Source organism: Pseudophryne corroboree, chromosome 6 (genome assembly GCF_028390025.1).
Source record: "Pseudophryne corroboree isolate aPseCor3 chromosome 6, aPseCor3.hap2, whole genome shotgun sequence".
Lineage (NCBI taxonomy): Eukaryota > Metazoa > Chordata > Amphibia > Anura > Myobatrachidae > Pseudophryne > Pseudophryne corroboree.
Genome location: NC_086449.1, coordinates 687,521,389 through 687,535,134, shown reverse-complemented (window position 1 = coordinate 687,535,134; position 13,746 = coordinate 687,521,389). Strand labels below are relative to the sequence as shown.

Here is a 13,746-nt window from a genome sequence, read left to right as displayed (position 1 = left end):
TATTCATTCTATCAAAACATATATTGATGAAATCAGAGGTATCCTTACTCAACAAGGGCCTCACTTTTGCTCCCATGGGAGGTCTTAACAAATTTGAAATATTCATTGACTTAAATAAATTTGTAAGGAAATTAACTCTCAAAAGACATTTTCTTAGGAAGGAAGATGCCATCATCAGCAATTATGAGAATCAGTCGAAATCAGGTCTGAAACTGGTATCAAAATACTACCCGTTAGATTCCAAAGGGAGCAATCTTAAAATATGTTATGAATTGACTGGACCTTTGTGAAACCTAACAGGAGAAAATAAAGGAGAAGAACATCACAAACCAAGAAAGTGAAGCACTTAAAAACTTACAAAAGAACAACGGCATATTCTTAAAACAAGCTGACAAAGGGGTCATAAGGGGTCATAAGGGGTCATAATGGATCGCAACAAATACACCAAAGAAACCTTAAGATTATTGGGGAATGAAACCTTATACGAAAAATTAATAGGCGATCTGAAAGATGCATTTGTTGAAGAATTACGAATACTATTATTACACGGTTTATGTACAGACACTATCACTAAAAGTTAATTTCAATATTTAATGAGATTAGACCCCACTACCCCTATATTTCACTTTCTGCCAAAAATTCACAAAAATCAGTCCAACCCACCAGGAAGACCAGTAGTGGCAGGTATTGACTGACTTACCTCGAATCTATCTGAATATGCCGATGTTTTTCTAAAAACCTATGTGAAATAATTACCATCTTATTTAAAAGATACCATATCTGTATTAAACGTATTAAAAGACCTTGAATGGAAAGACACGTACATGTGGGTGACTAAAGCCAAAACTTTGGAAAGATCAAAACTGCTGGAATATAAACATAGAGAAAATAAAAAGATTGTATGGCGTTCATTACAACATACAACCGGCAAGAGGCGTCCATTGGCAATTCACTCAATGACCATCGGGGAATTTTACTAATGGACCCGATTCTCAAAGAACTTTTACCTCCATGCCCTGAAATTATTTTCAGAAAATCACGGAATCTAAAGGACATTTTGGCCCCAAGTATGTTAACTAATGCACAAGAGGAGAGTCGTTTACTACCTAAATGCACAGGATCACACAAATGTGGCAGATGCAACATATGCAAGTTCCTACATCTGGTTAGGAAGACCTTCACGGACTCAGAAAAAAAGGAGTATAAAATTAAAGACTTTATCAATTGTAACACCGAATCTGTCATATATTTGTTGGAATGAGACTGTGGAAAGCAATATGTCGGAAAAACGAAAAGACCATTGAAAATGAGGATACAAGAACATATCCGAAACATACAGAACAATGTGGAATCTCATGCTGTCTCAAAACATTTTAACATAACACACAAGTCTAATCCGGAATCACTAACTTTTAAAGCCATCAAATTGGTCAAACTGGGAGAAAGAGGAGGCGACTTAGCCAATAAACTTTCATGAAGAGCGATGTTCTGGATATTCCAGTTACGGACTCTACACCCGATGGGGTTTAATGAGAACTACAAAATTGCTCTGTTTTTATGAAAGCACATCACACTGAAGAGCAAACAGTATTCCCCATTTTCCACCCCACATATCCTACCCCACTTTCCCTACCACCACCACCCACTCATGTTCACACCCTGCACTATATCACTGTATTGGTAGTCATTGACACTGTTATGGTCAATTAACCACCACTTAGTTCACTGTAGCGGGCAACACAGGCATGGTTAAAAAATAAAATATTCTACAGTCAAACCACACTGGAAAGGCACAATCTCGACCGAACTTGGAAGCAAAGCAGTGTTGGGCCGGATCAGTACCAGCAAAGGAGACCACCTGGGAAGATCAGGTGCTGTAAACTAAACTCGTAATACCGAATATGCTGTCTGTGCATACTAGATAACACAAATAATTAATATATCAATACACAAAGAAGCACCATTATGACAAAGCTATACAATAGTGCACATATTCACTTTAATACATAAAAGCACCATTACAACAAATGCTATACAATAGTGCACGTATTGACTTTAATATTTAATATCACTGATACATTAAAAATGTTAATTGTCATGGCACTATCACAATCCTCTTTAAATCTCCATTTTCTTTTATCTTTATATATTTGTATACATTTTTTAATATTTTTATATATATTTCTTTATATATTTATATTTATATTTTTATATAGATATTTTTCCATGCATGTTTATTTATACACTTATTTTTACATATCTCTACATTCAATTACCAGTATTTACATTTTTCTAAATAGACCTATACATGGTTTTTGACAAAATGTTACTAATATTAATTATAGCGATTGCAATATTATCACTTCTGTATATGAGAATAAACAATGTGTTTTCCTTTTCCCACTAACCACAATGGAAATAACCCATGGACATGTGAAAAGGTCCTATATCATGAGTGCCACAAGCTACTAGAAAATGGCCGCCACCATAAACCATATAGAGAAACCTAATGAAAGATGGCCACCACATCAGGAGACATATACACAGCAGAAGCTAAGGCTCTACTTTGACTGAGACCATAAGAGAAGGCATGCACATGCATGGCAACGTTCTGGAAGTGGTGCAGAAGTGACGTGCTCCGGACTTTCAATGCACCCGGACACCAGAAGTGTGGCGAAAATGCCACCAATACACAGAAACTGAACTTTTAAAGATGTTCTGTACATTATTTTAAGCTCCAAAACTCTCATTTTTCATGTGGTTTGCTATAGCATTTGCCCACAGGGAGGAAGTTATATTTATATTTGAAGTTTATTACATAGTAAAATAGACCTTTATTAAACAGGATATGATGTCATAACTGAGTTAAGAGCAGTGCAGGTATAAATATGAGCCCAGTCCCACTCTGCCTTTACTACTTGATGAAGTCTGTATGATGGGGCAGCATTTGACCTCTGACTCAGATAAGCACTTTAACTTTTTGCACTTTATGTCATTTTTTATATATGTGAAATTACCTTGTATCCCATTTTTAGAAAAAGATTGTGAATTCTTAATAAATGTTTTAATTGTTTTAAGTATTTTTTATTTATTTATAGACACCAGCGGTCGCTACCCCCATCCTTTTCCTTCCTAAATTCAATTAATTTAGGGATTTACCATCCCAATATTACTTGGGGGATCAACAGACACCCTATATATCGGGAGTGTCAAAGCAGAACAGCCATATATGTTGGGTTGCAGAGTCTTTATCTTAATTTTAATTTGTTGGACAGTTTTTTCCATTTTTTTTTGTGATTTTTATTGGTAACAATAATTACTGTAGCATGGGAAATATTTTAGCATTATAATTACGTTAAGAAATTCAGATTGAACAACAAAGAGAATTGATTGGTGTCAAAAAAAATATATAATGAGAAAAACCTAATAGTGAACCCCTCCCATCTTGCGACTTAGATTATTTGTTCTGGGGAATAGAGAGACTCCTCACTAAAGAAGTAAAAATGTGGTGGGATATAAAGGGCCTAGAACACTATATATCAGTTGATAAAATACCAAGGGGTCTGAGAATTTTCAAACAACCCACATTTGGCAATCTTGATACAACCTTTTTAGAAAAATGGGATAAAGTGTTGCACAATTGTTCTATTGATCTGATGAAACTCCTAGTTGAGGAGAAGAAAAAATGTCTATCAGAATTGGAGAACAGTATCAAAAACAAAGAGGCAGAACTGGAACCATTTAAAGGCAAAGAAGATTACAACATCAATGAGAAAGTCCTCATCAAAAAACTAGAACACATTGAAGAAGAGGTCACTAAAGGCAAAGAGAAAAATTTTCTCAGGGACAAATACGATTATGAACAAGGACGAATCAAGAATTGGAGTAGATTTGGAGCAACAGGACAACCAAACGACAGAACAGTTAAATCATATTGGAAAACAGTACCCATGAAAGGAAAACCAAGACAGAATTCAGATTTGACAACTCCATCCTCAAACACAGGAACATCAAACAGATTCACAGCCCTACAGAGATTGGGATCACATACCGACCAAGTTTTTTTACCCCAATGATTAGGAACAAGCCCAAAAGAAATAATGAGGAATACACTGAAAGAAGATTACAGACCAGCATCACCACTAAAAAGATGCTACACAGAAGAAGAGGAAATTGGGGCAGCAGGAGGGAGAGAGATCAAGAAAAGAACACTAACAACGGATCTAAGAGAAAAAGGGATATTCATTCTATCAAAACATATATTGATAAAATCAGAGGTATCCTTACTCAACAAGGGCCTCACTTTTGCTCCCATGGGAGGTCTTAACAAATTTGAAATATTCATTGACTTAAATACATTTGTAAGGAAATTAACTATCAAAAGACATTTTCTTACGAAGGAAGATGCCATCATCAGCAATTATGAGAATCAGTCGAAATCAGGTCAGAAACTGGTATCAAAATACTACCCGTTAGATTCCAAAGGGAGCAATCTTAAAATCTGTTATGAATTGACTGGACCTTTGTGAAACCTAACAGGAGAAAATAAAGGAGAAGAACATCACAAACCAAGAAAGTGAAGCACTTAAAAACTTACAAAAGAACAACGGCATATTCTTAAAACAAGCTGACAAAGGGGTCATAAGGGGTCATAAGGGGTCATAATGGATCGCAACAAATACACCAAAGAAACCTTAAGATTATTGGGGAATGAAACCTTATACGAAAAATTAATAGGCGATCTGAAAGATGCATTTGTTGAAGAATTACGAATACTATTATTACACGGTTTATGTACAGACACTATCACTAAAAGTTAATTTCAATATTTAATGAGATTAGACCCCACTACCCCTATATTTCACTTTCTGCCAAAAATTCACAAAAATCAGTCCAACCCACCAGGAAGACCAGTAGTGGCAGGTATTGACTGACTTACCTCGAATCTATCTGAATATGCCGATGTTTTTCTAAAAACCTATGTGAAATAATTACCATCTTATTTAAAAGATACCATATCTGTATTAAACGTATTAAAAGACCTTGAATGGAAAGACACGTACATGTGGGTGACTAAAGCCAAAACTTTGGAAAGATCAAAACTGCTGGAATATAAACATAGAGAAAATAAAAAGATTGTATGGCGTTCATTACAACATACAACCGGCAAGAGGCGTCCATTGGCAATTCACTCAATGACCATCGGGGAATTTTACTAATGGACCCGATTCTCAAAGAACTTTTACCTCCATGCCCTGAAATTATTTTCAGAAAATCACGGAATCTAAAGGACATTTTGGCCCCAAGTATGTTAACTAATGCACAAGAGGAGAGTCGTTTACTACCTAAATGCACAGGATCACACAAATGTGGCAGATGCAACATATGCAAGTTCCTACATCTGGTTAGGAAGACCTTCACGGACTCAGAAAAAAAGGAGTATAAAATTAAAGACTTTATCAATTGTAACACCGAATCTGTCATATATTTGTTGGAATGAGACTGTGGAAAGCAATATGTCGGAAAAACGAAAAGACCATTGAAAATGAGGATACAAGAACATATCCGAAACATACAGAACAATGTGGAATCTCATGCTGTCTCAAAACATTTTAACATAACACACAAGTCTAATCCGGAATCACTAACTTTTAAAGCCATCAAATTGGTCAAACTGGGAGAAAGAGGAGGCGACTTAGCCAATAAACTTTCATGAAGAGCGATGTTCTGGATATTCCAGTTACGGACTCTACACCCGATGGGGTTTAATGAGAACTACAAAATTGCTCTGTTTTTATGAAAGCACATCACACTGAAGAGCAAACAGTATTCCCCATTTTCCACCCCACATATCCTACCCCACTTTCCCTACCACCACCACCCACTCATGTTCACACCCTGCACTATATCACTGTATTGGTAGTCATTGACACTGTTATGGTCAATTAACCACCACTTAGTTCACTGTAGCGGGCAACACAGGCATGGTTAAAAAATAAAATATTCTACAGTCAAACCACACTGGAAAGGCACAATCTCGACCGAACTTGGAAGCAAAGCAGTGTTGGGCCGGATCAGTACCAGCAAAGGAGACCACCTGGGAAGATCAGGTGCTGTAAACTAAACTCGTAATACCGAATATGCTGTCTGTGCATACTAGATAACACAAATAATTAATATATCAATACACAAAGAAGCACCATTATGACAAAGCTATACAATAGTGCACATATTCACTTTAATACATAAAAGCACCATTACAACAAATGCTATACAATAGTGCACGTATTGACTTTAATATTTAATATCACTGATACATTAAAAATGTTAATTGTCATGGCACTATCACAATCCTCTTTAAATCTCCATTTTCTTTTATCTTTATATATTTGTATACATTTTTTAATATTTTTATATATATTTCTTTATATATTTATATTTATATTTTTATATAGATATTTTTCCATGCATGTTTATTTATACACTTATTTTTACATATCTCTACATTCAATTACCAGTATTTACATTTTTCTAAATAGACCTATACATGGTTTTTGACAAAATGTTACTAATATTAATTATAGCGATTGCAATATTATCACTTCTGTATATGAGAATAAACAATGTGTTTTCCTTTTCCCACTAACCACAATGGAAATAACCCATGGACATGTGAAAAGGTCCTATATCATGAGTGCCACAAGCTACTAGAAAATGGCCGCCACCATAAACCATATAGAGAAACCTAATGAAAGATGGCCACCACATCAGGAGACATATACACAGCAGAAGCTAAGGCTCTACTTTGACTGAGACCATAAGAGAAGGCATGCACATGCATGGCAACGTTCTGGAAGTGGTGCAGAAGTGACGTGCTCCGGACTTTCAATGCACCCGGACACCAGAAGTGTGGCGAAAATGCCACCAATACACAGAAACTGAACTTTTAAAGATGTTCTGTACATTATTTTAAGCTCCAAAACTCTCATTTTTCATGTGGTTTGCTATAGCATTTGCCCACAGGGAGGAAGTTATATTTATATTTGAAGTTTATTACATAGTAAAATAGACCTTTATTAAACAGGATATGATGTCATAACTGAGTTAAGAGCAGTGCAGGTATAAATATGAGCCCAGTCCCACTCTGCCTTTACTACTTGATGAAGTCTGTATGATGGGGCAGCATTTGACCTCTGACTCAGATAAGCACTTTAACTTTTTGCACTTTATGTCATTTTTTATATATGTGAAATTACCTTGTATCCCATTTTTAGAAAAAGATTGTGAATTCTTAATAAATGTTTTAATTGTTTTAAGTATTTTTTATTTATTTATAGACACCAGCGGTCGCTACCCCCATCCTTTTCCTTCCTAAATTCAATTAATTTAGGGATTTACCATCCCAATATTACTTGGGGGATCAACAGACACCCTATATATCGGGAGTGTCAAAGCAGAACAGCCATATATGTTGGGTTGCAGAGTCTTTATCTTAATTTTAATTTGTTGGACAGTTTTTTCCATTTTTTTTTGTGATTTTTATTGGTAACAATAATTACTGTAGCATGGGAAATATTTTAGCATTATAATTACGTTAAGAAATTCAGATTGAACAACAAAGAGAATTGATTGGTGTCAAAAAAAATATATAATGAGAAAAACCTAATAGTGAACCCCTCCCATCTTGCGACTTAGATTATTTGTTCTGGGGAATAGAGAGACTCCTCACTAAAGAAGTAAAAATGTGGTGGGATATAAAGGGCCTAGAACACTATATATCAGTTGATAAAATACCAAGGGGTCTGAGAATTTTCAAACAACCCACATTTGGCAATCTTGATACAACCTTTTTAGAAAAATGGGATAAAGTGTTGCACAATTGTTCTATTGATCTGATGAAACTCCTAGTTGAGGAGAAGAAAAAATGTCTATCAGAATTGGAGAACAGTATCAAAAACAAAGAGGCAGAACTGGAACCATTTAAAGGCAAAGAAGATTACAACATCAATGAGAAAGTCCTCATCAAAAAACTAGAACACATTGAAGAAGAGGTCACTAAAGGCAAAGAGAAAAATTTTCTCAGGGACAAATACGATTATGAACAAGGACGAATCAAGAATTGGAGTAGATTTGGAGCAACAGGACAACCAAACGACAGAACAGTTAAATCATATTGGAAAACAGTACCCATGAAAGGAAAACCAAGACAGAATTCAGATTTGACAACTCCATCCTCAAACACAGGAACATCAAACAGATTCACAGCCCTACAGAGATTGGGATCACATACCGACCAAGTTTTTTTACCCCAATGATTAGGAACAAGCCCAAAAGAAATAATGAGGAATACACTGAAAGAAGATTACAGACCAGCATCACCACTAAAAAGATGCTACACAGAAGAAGAGGAAATTGGGGCAGCAGGAGGGAGAGAGATCAAGAAAAGAACACTAACAACGGATCTAAGAGAAAAAGGGATATTCATTCTATCAAAACATATATTGATAAAATCAGAGGTATCCTTACTCAACAAGGGCCTCACTTTTGCTCCCATGGGAGGTCTTAACAAATTTGAAATATTCATTGACTTAAATACATTTGTAAGGAAATTAACTATCAAAAGACATTTTCTTACGAAGGAAGATGCCATCATCAGCAATTATGAGAATCAGTCGAAATCAGGTCAGAAACTGGTATCAAAATACTACCCGTTAGATTCCAAAGGGAGCAATCTTAAAATCTGTTATGAATTGACTGGACCTTTGTGAAACCTAACAGGAGAAAATAAAGGAGAAGAACATCACAAACCAAGAAAGTGAAGCACTTAAAAACTTACAAAAGAACAACGGCATATTCTTAAAACAAGCTGACAAAGGGGTCATAAGGGGTCATAAGGGGTCATAATGGATCGCAACAAATACACCAAAGAAACCTTAAGATTATTGGGGAATGAAACCTTATACGAAAAATTAATAGGCGATCTGAAAGATGCATTTGTTGAAGAATTACGAATACTATTATTACACGGTTTATGTACAGACACTATCACTAAAAGTTAATTTCAATATTTAATGAGATTAGACCCCACTACCCCTATATTTCACTTTCTGCCAAAAATTCACAAAAATCAGTCCAACCCACCAGGAAGACCAGTAGTGGCAGGTATTGACTGACTTACCTCGAATCTATCTGAATATGCCGATGTTTTTCTAAAAACCTATGTGAAATAATTACCATCTTATTTAAAAGATACCATATCTGTATTAAACGTATTAAAAGACCTTGAATGGAAAGACACGTACATGTGGGTGACTAAAGCCAAAACTTTGGAAAGATCAAAACTGCTGGAATATAAACATAGAGAAAATAAAAAGATTGTATGGCGTTCATTACAACATACAACCGGCAAGAGGCGTCCATTGGCAATTCACTCAATGACCATCGGGGAATTTTACTAATGGACCCGATTCTCAAAGAACTTTTACCTCCATGCCCTGAAATTATTTTCAGAAAATCACGGAATCTAAAGGACATTTTGGCCCCAAGTATGTTAACTAATGCACAAGAGGAGAGTCGTTTACTACCTAAATGCACAGGATCACACAAATGTGGCAGATGCAACATATGCAAGTTCCTACATCTGGTTAGGAAGACCTTCACGGACTCAGAAAAAAAGGAGTATAAAATTAAAGACTTTATCAATTGTAACACCGAATCTGTCATATATTTGTTGGAATGAGACTGTGGAAAGCAATATGTCGGAAAAACGAAAAGACCATTGAAAATGAGGATACAAGAACATATCCGAAACATACAGAACAATGTGGAATCTCATGCTGTCTCAAAACATTTTAACATAACACACAAGTCTAATCCGGAATCACTAACTTTTAAAGCCATCAAATTGGTCAAACTGGGAGAAAGAGGAGGCGACTTAGCCAATAAACTTTCATGAAGAGCGATGTTCTGGATATTCCAGTTACGGACTCTACACCCGATGGGGTTTAATGAGAACTACAAAATTGCTCTGTTTTTATGAAAGCACATCACACTGAAGAGCAAACAGTATTCCCCATTTTCCACCCCACATATCCTACCCCACTTTCCCTACCACCACCACCCACTCATGTTCACACCCTGCACTATATCACTGTATTGGTAGTCATTGACACTGTTATGGTCAATTAACCACCACTTAGTTTACTGTAGCGGGCAACACAGGCATGGTTAAAAAATAAAATATTCTACAGTCAAACCACACTGGAAAGGCACAATCTCGACCGAACTTGGAAGCAAAGCAGTGTTGGGCCGGATCAGTACCAGCAAAGGAGACCACCTGGGAAGATCAGGTGCTGTAAACTAAACTCGTAATACCGAATATGCTGTCTGTGCATACTAGATAACACAAATAATTAATATATCAATACACAAAGAAGCACCATTATGACAAAGCTATACAATAGTGCACATATTCACTTTAATACATAAAAGCACCATTACAACAAATGCTATACAATAGTGCACGTATTGACTTTAATATTTAATATCACTGATACATTAAAAATGTTAATTGTCATGGCACTATCACAATCCTCTTTAAATCTCCATTTTCTTTTATCTTTATATATTTGTATACATTTTTTAATATTTTTATATATATTTCTTTATATATTTATATTTATATTTTTATATAGATATTTTTCCATGCATGTTTATTTATACACTTATTTTTACATATCTCTACATTCAATTACCAGTATTTACATTTTTCTAAATAGACCTATACATGGTTTTTGACAAAATGTTACTAATATTAATTATAGCGATTGCAATATTATCACTTCTGTATATGAGAATAAACAATGTGTTTTCCTTTTCCCACTAACCACAATGGAAATAACCCATGGACATGTGAAAAGGTCCTATATCATGAGTGCCACAAGCTACTAGAAAATGGCCGCCACCATAAACCATATAGAGAAACCTAATGAAAGATGGCCACCACATCAGGAGACATATACACAGCAGAAGCTAAGGCTCTACTTTGACTGAGACCATAAGAGAAGGCATGCACATGCATGGCAACGTTCTGGAAGTGGTGCAGAAGTGACGTGCTCCGGACTTTCAATGCACCCGGACACCAGAAGTGTGGCGAAAATGCCACCAATACACAGAAACTGAACTTTTAAAGATGTTCTGTACATTATTTTAAGCTCCAAAACTCTCATTTTTCATGTGGTTTGCTATAGCATTTGCCCACAGGGAGGAAGTTATATTTATATTTGAAGTTTATTACATAGTAAAATAGACCTTTATTAAACAGGATATGATGTCATAACTGAGTTAAGAGCAGTGCAGGTATAAATATGAGCCCAGTCCCACTCTGCCTTTACTACTTGATGAAGTCTGTATGATGGGGCAGCATTTGACCTCTGACTCAGATAAGCACTTTAACTTTTTGCACTTTATGTCATTTTTTATATATGTGAAATTACCTTGTATCCCATTTTTAGAAAAAGATTGTGAATTCTTAATAAATGTTTTAATTGTTTTAAGTATTTTTTATTTATTTATAGACACCAGCGGTCGCTACCCCCATCCTTTTCCTTCCTAAATTCAATTAATTTAGGGATTTACCATCCCAATATTACTTGGGGGATCAACAGACACCCTATATATCGGGAGTGTCAAAGCAGAACAGCCATATATGTTGGGTTGCAGAGTCTTTATCTTAATTTTAATTTGTTGGACAGTTTTTTCCATTTTTTTTTGTGATTTTTATTGGTAACAATAATTACTGTAGCATGGGAAATATTTTAGCATTATAATTACGTTAAGAAATTCAGATTGAACAACAAAGAGAATTGATTGGTGTCAAAAAAAATATATAATGAGAAAAACCTAATAGTGAACCCCTCCCATCTTGCGACTTAGATTATTTGTTCTGGGGAATAGAGAGACTCCTCACTAAAGAAGTAAAAATGTGGTGGGATATAAAGGGCCTAGAACACTATATATCAGTTGATAAAATACCAAGGGGTCTGAGAATTTTCAAACAACCCACATTTGGCAATCTTGATACAACCTTTTTAGAAAAATGGGATAAAGTGTTGCACAATTGTTCTATTGATCTGATGAAACTCCTAGTTGAGGAGAAGAAAAAATGTCTATCAGAATTGGAGAACAGTATCAAAAACAAAGAGGCAGAACTGGAACCATTTAAAGGCAAAGAAGATTACAACATCAATGAGAAAGTCCTCATCAAAAAACTAGAACACATTGAAGAAGAGGTCACTAAAGGCAAAGAGAAAAATTTTCTCAGGGACAAATACGATTATGAACAAGGACGAATCAAGAATTGGAGTAGATTTGGAGCAACAGGACAACCAAACGACAGAACAGTTAAATCATATTGGAAAACAGTACCCATGAAAGGAAAACCAAGACAGAATTCAGATTTGACAACTCCATCCTCAAACACAGGAACATCAAACAGATTCACAGCCCTACAGAGATTGGGATCACATACCGACCAAGTTTTTTTACCCCAATGATTAGGAACAAGCCCAAAAGAAATAATGAGGAATACACTGAAAGAAGATTACAGACCAGCATCACCACTAAAAAGATGCTACACAGAAGAAGAGGAAATTGGGGCAGCAGGAGGGAGAGAGATCAAGAAAAGAACACTAACAACGGATCTAAGAGAAAAAGGGATATTCATTCTATCAAAACATATATTGATAAAATCAGAGGTATCCTTACTCAACAAGGGCCTCACTTTTGCTCCCATGGGAGGTCTTAACAAATTTGAAATATTCATTGACTTAAATACATTTGTAAGGAAATTAACTATCAAAAGACATTTTCTTACGAAGGAAGATGCCATCATCAGCAATTATGAGAATCAGTCGAAATCAGGTCAGAAACTGGTATCAAAATACTACCCGTTAGATTCCAAAGGGAGCAATCTTAAAATCTGTTATGAATTGACTGGACCTTTGTGAAACCTAACAGGAGAAAATAAAGGAGAAGAACATCACAAACCAAGAAAGTGAAGCACTTAAAAACTTACAAAAGAACAACGGCATATTCTTAAAACAAGCTGACAAAGGGGTCATAAGGGGTCATAAGGGGTCATAATGGTACGCAACAAATACACCAAAGAAACCTTAAGATTATTGGGGAATGAAACCTCATACGAAAAATTAATAGGTGATCTGAAAGATGCATTTGTTGAAGAATTACGCATACTATTATTACATGGTTTATGTACAGACACTATCACTAAAAGTTAATTTCAATATTTAATGAGATTAGACCCCACTACCCCTATATTTCACTTTCTGCCAAAAATTCACAAAAATCAGTCCAACCCACCAGGAAGACCAATAGTGGCAGGTATTGACTGATTTACCTCAAATCTATCTGAATATGCCGATGTTTTTCTAAAAACCTATGTGAAATAATTACCATCTTATTTAAAAGATACCATATCTGTATTAAACGTATTGAAAGGCCTTGAATGGAAAGACACGTACATGTGGGTGACTAAAGCCAAAACTTTGGAAAGATCAAAACTGCTGGAATATAAACATAGAGAAAATAAAAAGATTGTACGGCGTTCATTACAACATACAACCGGCAAGAGGCGTCCATTGGCAATTCACTCAATGACCATTGGGGAATTTTACTAATGGACCTGATTCTCAAAGAACTTTTACCTCCACGCCCTGAAATTATTTT

At 35.5% G+C, this 13,746-nt stretch overlaps 3 pseudogenes; all 3 read left to right on the top strand.

Annotated features, from left to right (window-relative positions):
• Positions 1 to 1,764: 1,764 nt before the first annotated feature.
• On the top strand, positions 1,765 to 1,883 carry LOC134937247 (5S ribosomal RNA; annotated as a pseudogene).
• Positions 1,884 to 6,003: 4,120 nt separating this feature from the next.
• Positions 6,004 to 6,122, top strand: LOC134937246 (5S ribosomal RNA; annotated as a pseudogene).
• Positions 6,123 to 10,242: 4,120 nt separating this feature from the next.
• Positions 10,243 to 10,361, top strand: LOC134937245 (5S ribosomal RNA; annotated as a pseudogene).
• Positions 10,362 to 13,746: the final 3,385 nt, after the last annotated feature.